This window comes from Eptatretus burgeri, chromosome 2 (genome assembly GCF_056783735.1).
Source record: "Eptatretus burgeri isolate ZD-2024b chromosome 2, Ebu_testis_v1, whole genome shotgun sequence".
NCBI classification, from domain to species: domain Eukaryota; kingdom Metazoa; phylum Chordata; class Myxini; order Myxiniformes; family Myxinidae; genus Eptatretus; species Eptatretus burgeri.
Genome location: NC_140962.1, coordinates 42,498,415 through 42,505,914, shown reverse-complemented (window position 1 = coordinate 42,505,914; position 7,500 = coordinate 42,498,415). Strand labels below are relative to the sequence as shown.

The following is a 7,500-nucleotide window of genomic DNA, read 5'->3' as shown; positions in this document are numbered from 1 at the left end:
CATATCAGTGGTGCAGCTGTGCCGTATACAAAAGAAGAAAAAAAAGAAAAGAAAGCAAATCCTTCAAACCTATTTCAAAAAAGTCATCGGTTTGAAAGGAAATGGACCTCCAGAAATACCAATGGAACATGCCTTCAAAACACACCTTTTCTTATTGACCGATGCCAAAGGTACAGTATAACAAGCAATTACAATGCTGTTACAAACAGTACACAGATCAAGGTACAAGGGGCATTCATAAAGTTATATGAACAAGATACACACAACAGTCCAACACACACCATATGGTATAACGCACCACATACAGTACATTTTCATGACAGGGTGTCCCAAAAGTCATTGTGCACCTCTGTAAATTCCATGTAAAACATGCAATGCAGCCCGGCTGTCAATACATAGATATGACCGAGGTGACGTTTGATGTGGGTATCACATCGGCAACACGTTAGCCTTTTGCGTTGTTGTAAAGCAGTTTTTTTTTGAGGAGTAAGTGGATTCAGTTGTTAGATGGTTTTGCCACTTGAGGCACGAGGTTTTTTTGTTGTTGGTGGAACATGTGTTTCGTAATGCAGGTGAAGTGATGTTCCACATCGTAACAGTACGGGAGTCGATTTACAAATTTTGTAAGACTGCTTCAGTGCCGGATGCCTCACGACCGGGCAGGCATCCGGTGTTATCGGATGAGAACGTTAATGATATTTCAGTTTGCATGTTAAGAAGCCCGATGAGATCAGATCTCAAGTTGTCACAGTAGGCAGGTGTCTTGTGTAGCAGTACATACAGAGCAATGAAGAAACGTCTGCACCTCCGTCCATACAAAGTAGCAGCTGTGCATGAACTGCAAGAAAGGAACTACATCAAGCGTTCCGATTACTGCTGATCGTTTTGAGACTTCATTACTGATAATGGAGACAATATTACGGAAGACACCTTTTACGCAGATGAGGCATCAATTCAGATATCTGGATATTTGAACAGCCAGACAGCCGTGCTTGGTCAGCAGAAAATTCACACACGATATTGGAACCACTGTGGCACGATGTGAAGGTTGGGGTGTGGTGTCCCATATCACGCAAGTGGATAAAATCCACCTCTCTTTCTTTTTTCCCACAAGACCATTAACTTGAAATGCTATTACAACTTGAAAATTTAGCATCATTGAGAAGCTGAATGAAGATGAAATTAGCAATGCATATTTCCAACAGGACAGTGCCACTGTGCACACCACGCATGACTCCACGCTGCTACGCTGGCTTGTTTGCAAACAGATCAAGGTGCGGTTACCTGAGGACATTCTCCACATACAGGTCAGGTCAGGTATGGGAGCATGTGCCAGAACAGCGTGTCGCTGCGTCCATTTTCCGCCGGTACTCCAGGGGCCTCCGTCTGGCCATCCCCCAGGCAGATGCCAGGCCCATCCCCATCTCCTTGAGATGATGGTCAACCTGCTGCAACCACGAGGTACGTGGTCGGCGAATTGGCCTCCTCCACTCATGAGACTCCCTCGCTGAGAAAATCTGGTGAGCAGGATCAGCGTCAAGAAAATGAGCCACATGTCCATACAGCCGCAACTGACGCTCACGGACTATGCAGGTAACAAATCTCATCCGAGTCTCTCTCAGCAACCGCTCGTTGGACACAAAATCCGACCAGCGATAGCCAAGAATTCTCCGAAGAGACCTGGTACCAAAGGAATCAAGTCTCCGTCTCAGATCCTTGGTCAGAGTCCAAGTCTCACATCCATAGAGCAAGACTGGAAGTACCAAGGACCTGAAGACTCGGACTTTCGTCCTCCCGCACAGGTACCGGCAGCGCCACACCCCATGATCCAGTGAATCCATCACTCCCCAGGCCCGATCCAGACGTCTATTGACCTCTGACTCTCAGCCAGCGGAGACATGAATATCACTGCCAAGGTAAGTGAATCTCTCCACGACCTCAACATCCTCACCACAAACAGACACAGACAGGACAGCAGCACCCAAGATGTCACCGAAAGCCTGGATCTTAGTTTTGACCCAAGAAACCCGTAATCCCAGCGGCTCAGACTCCTCATTCAGCACCTCGAGGGCCCCCAAAAGGATATCTAAAGTCTCCGCAAAGATGACTGCATCATCTACAAAATCAAGGTCCGAGATCTTGACATTCCCAAACGATGCACCGCAGCTTGATCTCTCCAACATCCTCCCTAAAACCAGTCCATACAAGTGCTGAAAGTGTGGGGCCAGTACACACCCCTGACGAACTCCAGTAACAACTGGAAATAAGTCAGAGATGGTACCACCACACTTCACAGCACTCTCAGTACCAGAGTAGAGTTCAGATATCAGATCGATCAGTTTTGGTGGCACCCCACGAAGACCAATAATTCTCCAGAGGACATCCCGATTCACTGAATCAAACGCTTTACAGAGATCAACATAGGCTGCAAGCAGCTCCTGCCGAAACTCTCGTCTGCGTTCGGTGAGGACACGAAGAGCAAGGATACGGTCAATCGTTGACCTCTTTGGTGTAAAGCCTGACTGCTCTGGACGCTGGTGCTCAAACAGATGGTGGCGAACCCTATCAAGTATTATCCGAGCAAAGACCTTGCCTAGCACTGAGAGCAGCGTCACCCCTCGGTAGTTGTTGCAGTCTTGGCGATCACCTTTCCCTTTCCAGAAAGGAACAACAAGGCCCCTCTTCCAATCAGTTGGGATGATGCCTGTGTTCCAGGCAGAGCACAAAACTGCATGCAACGACATGAGTGCAGCATTTCCACCAGCCTTGAGAAGTTCAGCATGGATGCTACAGATCCACGGAGCTTTGCCCCGTTTCAACTGGTTCACCACAGCCCGTGTTTCCACAAGCGAAGGTGGACCACAGTTGATTCGAGGGTCAGTAACAGGGATTGTAACACCCTTGACATCCAACTCGACAGCTGGGGGATCAGCCTGGTACAACCGCTCAAAGTAACCGGCCCAGCAGGCCTTCACTTCAGACTCCTCTGTCAAGAGCCTACCACTCTCTGCTCTAACTGCAGTGCTCCGAGGGATGGGCTTGGATGAACGCAATGCGCGAATTCCCCTGTAAGCGGGACCAGAATCACCTGTCCACAGGTGATGCTCGACCCCCTCACAGATTCCTCGCACATAGGCCTCCTTGTCCACCCTCAGTGCACGTACAGTTTTACGCCTCAGCTTCCTGAACAGCTCAGCTCTGCCATTCAGCCTGGCCCTGCGACTCTGGTCAATGGTATCCAGTGTCCCTTGAGACAAAATTCTTCTTTGCCCTGCGGTGAGTTTCAAGACATCCACCGGCAACATCAAGGACGGTGGTCTTGAAGGCACTCCACAACTCTTCAGGACCCCCCAAAGCACCCAGACCCCCAGAGCACCCAGCCCCCCCATCGCACCCAGACCCCCCAAGTGTCCACTCAGCCTGTTCGCAAACTCTTCAGCTACTCTCTCATCCCTGAGCTTGCCAACATCCAGCCGAGGCTGGGATGGTACCATTCTCCAGGATTTAAGGTGCAGCTTTAGAGTTGCTACAAGCCTGTGGTCAGTATTGAGGACCTGAGCACTCTGGTAGACCCTGCAGTTCTGGATCATCCTCCAACGACCGTCAATGAGGACATGGCCAATCTCCTTTGCCACACTGCCAGCGTTGGAATACCAAGTACAGCGATGAGCTTTTGGGCGCTGAAACCATGAACCAGCCACCCTAAGTCCATGACTTCTTGCAAAGTCAAGGAACTTAGTGCTATTCTGGTTCATAGTTCCTGACCCATGGGATCATAGTTCCTGACTATGAACTATGAACCAATGTCCTATTGAACTATGAACTATGAACCAATGACTATGAACTATGAACCAAAGTTTTCTGACTATGAACTATGAACCAATGTCCTGGTTCATAGTTCCTGACCAACACACACCTCATAACCATCCCTATCAGTTCCAGTCGATGCATTGATATCCCCAAGACTGGAAGTGTATCTCGTCAGGGGCACTGATCAACCACAGACTCGAGCGTGGTGTAGAATGCATTTTTCACGGTGAGATCACTCGCCTCAGTCGGAGCATAAACAGAGACCAGGGAAATGACACCGAAGGAGTGACGAATCCTTAATCTTATAATACACTCGTTGACCGGTTTTACCTCAATTATCATTGGGGTCAGCTTCTTGGACACAGCTACAGCAACTCCTTGGGTATGGTAACCATCACAGCGACCAGACCAATAGTAGGTGTAACCACCCACCATTATTTCGCCGCAATCCGGTCTCCGAACCTCAGAGAGAGCTGCAATCCCGATGTCCAAACGCTTGAGCTCAGATGATGACAGAGGCAGTTGATCATCCTCTCTTCGGGATAGGATATTCCAGGCACCCACCCGAAGGGACCGCCTCAGGTTCACCCAAGGAGACCGCCGTCTGGAAGACGACACCTCAGCACCACTCCGACACTCTCCCGCAATCTGACCCAGGGATGTTACCCCGTGGTTTCCCTCCTATCATCAAAGATTGGGGGTCCCAAAGGCTTTGCCCCAATCCCGTCATCCGGTGAGCTGCCCTGCCAAGGGAAGCTGCACAGGATGTACTCCCATGGAGTGGGTTTTACACATACAAGTGACAAAAGTGACAAAAAGCATGTGTGCTTTAGTTGTAAAAATGTCACGGTCAAATTCGACAACTTTGTCGAACTGTGCCATGGATATGCACAAACGCGCACACGGACGGGCAGACGTACACGTGCATAGGCGGACGTGCACACAATATCCTCTCCCTTTAGGTGTGTGTGTGTGTTCCTTAGACCACCAAGATGGTAAACACCTGGCCGCAGCAATGACCATGGGTAGCCCCAAAAATGAAACTATCCAAATTGTACAAGTGTATGACTATTTTGTTAAAGTCCATGAAAAGACAATACCAGTGATATTACAAATTGCAGTATGCAACAACTCTGCTTTACAGGCATCAAAATCTGGATTAGAAAAGGAGCCGTTTGTCTGTCTGTCTGTTTATTATGTTATAACTTGAGAATGGATTAACGGATTGCAATGAATTCAATGACGGTGGATTCATGGAACTCCTGGGAAGCCTTGTGACGCCCAAAAAAAAAAAAAAACTAGATACATAAAAATATTTAAGGTTGGCGTGTACAGTACATAGATGGGTATGTGGGCACACGTGGTGAAACTGCAAACATCAATTTGTGGCACTGGTTATCCCCGCATGGAGGTCAGGTTCCCCCCCAGGAATCCTTTTTTGTTAACTTGAGAACAGATAAACAGATTTCAATAAAACCAACGCTGGTGGATTCAGGGAACTTCCAGGACAGTTTGTGATGCAAAAAAAAGAAAAAGAAAGGAAAGGAAGGCTTGTGTACAGGTAGGTGGGAACACATGGCGAAACTGCAAACATCAACTTGCAGTGCTGGTTATCCTCGCATGGAGGGCAGGAACTCCCAGGAATCCTTATTTTGTTCTTGCCCCATAGATTTATCCATCGCAGAAAATATTGGCATTCCCATCAGCAAAGCTACGCGTCTTGTATACTAGTATAAAGAAATAGGCAGACCCTAATTGCTGTCAATATTGCTCTGTGACACCCATAGTTTGAGTTTACAGTCTATCGCTTCTCATGCAAACTTTGCCAAAATATATTCGAGAGAAAGCAAAAAGAAAGAAAAAAAAAAAAAAATAAATTGGCTCTGCGTGAAGACTCCTATATAGAGCAGAGTCTCCGAACTCCTGTCACATTCCAACCAAAGGTGCTACATTGAAGCTTAGAGAGTATATAGATCATTCAAAGTCAGACAATAATTGCAGATTAAAGCAACCTGAAGCAAGATTCAGATTTGTCATGACATCAGCCAAGATCTTATGCTGGGAATATCAAACAGTCAATGTAATAAAAAATGAGGGAGGAAAGTAGGAAGAAGAGAAAAGGTAATTGTTAGCACAAAAAATATTTCAAGACTGAAAGTTGCACAGTAATTGTGGGTAGAAGATTAAAAACTCTTCTTCATCCAAAGGAAGAACTGCAGTTAAGCTTTTGTACTGCAATAAATACTATACATGTAAATTATAAAGTTACACCTCTTTCTTCTAAGATACTAAGGGGAAGAGTAAGCTGATAACATCATCCAAAATGAAGATGCCGATACGTACACGAGAGTCAGAGGAATGTTATACATACACCCATTAAGCAACAATGAAAAGATTACAAAGCAGATGTGTTTTAACAAAGCAAACAGAAGTCAACTAGAATGACACTCGGGAGAGCGTAGACCTCTGCCAGGCTGAACAGTTCATTTTGTATCCCACTGATAGGCCTAACTTGAACCAAAATTGAATCAATTTGTCCTCGTCTCACACGCAACTCATCCACCAAGTTTTTGAAATATCGTACTATATACAGTATATTGTTTTTGGTCGCATCTCTCAATGGTGAAGAATCACTTAAAAAAAAAAAAAATTTAATCTCGGATCCAGATACGGATCTTCACCAAATATAATCAGTTCGTCCTTGTCACACACCCAACCTGACCGCCAAATTTCATCTGAATCCGTCTATAACTCTGAGATATCCTACTCACACAGACAGACATAACCTCCAGCTATCTTCGGTTGCAGAGGTAATCAAAGAGTCAATGTGAGAAGAGATGTAAAGGAATTTTTAAGTTGGTAGCATCAAATGCATGCAATCCGATGGAATGGTGCACATAGATCACACTAACTTTGACCTGTTTGTCTGTATTTGATCCCCGGCTGGACCATTATAAACTGACAGGCTGGCGTTTCACAGACAGAACGTTGCATTAAAAAGTGTGCCGTCCTTCGGACCGATGTTAAGATTGTGGCTCATCTGTTCGGATTACTTGGTCGACATTGAAATTCCTATTTCGTCTTTCAACAGAGGCAGGTATCACTGGCACCCTGGCTAAATTACAAATTCGTGCATAAATTGCACGTAGCAGATCATCCTCATCACCATGTAAGATTGTAAGCCATTTCATGGACGTGATTGCTGTGTGAGGAGCAGCTCCTGCACTATAAACAAATTCACAGGCCCAGATGTGTTCACAGGCCTTGTGTCAACCTGAGATCTATACTACTTGCTGCTCATTTCACAATCCATCAAGTGGAGGCCCAATACTGCATCAAAATAATTGTAGTGACGTCGATACGTTGAGGAGACAGACAGGTGCGAAGCCACACAAATTTTTTTTTTAACCAAAGATCACAAACCACTTTTACTTGTATTATTGAGCAAGTAACTTAAAACTTTCATCAACATCAAACAGAATATAAGCAAGCCATAATAAAGGGAACCAAGATGTTGAAACAAACGAACCTGTTACAAAGTTTTCTCAGCAATGTCACAGGCAGAGGCAGAGCCAGGGTGCGGTTACAGCATAGCTGAACTCTGTATGGAGTTGGCACGATGCCCGACGAACCCACCCAGCAGCCCGTATGCAAGGCTGGAGAGTGGGGCTTGGTCATGTTTAAGCAGAA

At 46.1% G+C, this 7,500-nt stretch overlaps 1 long non-coding RNA gene across 1 annotated transcript in view; it reads right to left on the bottom strand.

Moving 5' to 3' along the window:
* Positions 1-5,697: 5,697 nt before the first annotated feature.
* LOC147031909 (uncharacterized) overlaps positions 5,698-7,500 on the bottom strand; it is a 3,296-nt gene continuing 1,493 nt past the window's right edge. The window contains exons 2-3 of the long non-coding RNA XR_015054941.1: positions 7,340-7,466; positions 5,698-5,868 (exon numbers count right to left, since the gene is read on the bottom strand). This is a non-coding gene — a long non-coding RNA (uncharacterized LOC147031909). The remainder of the gene's footprint in view (positions 5,869-7,339; positions 7,467-7,500) is intronic.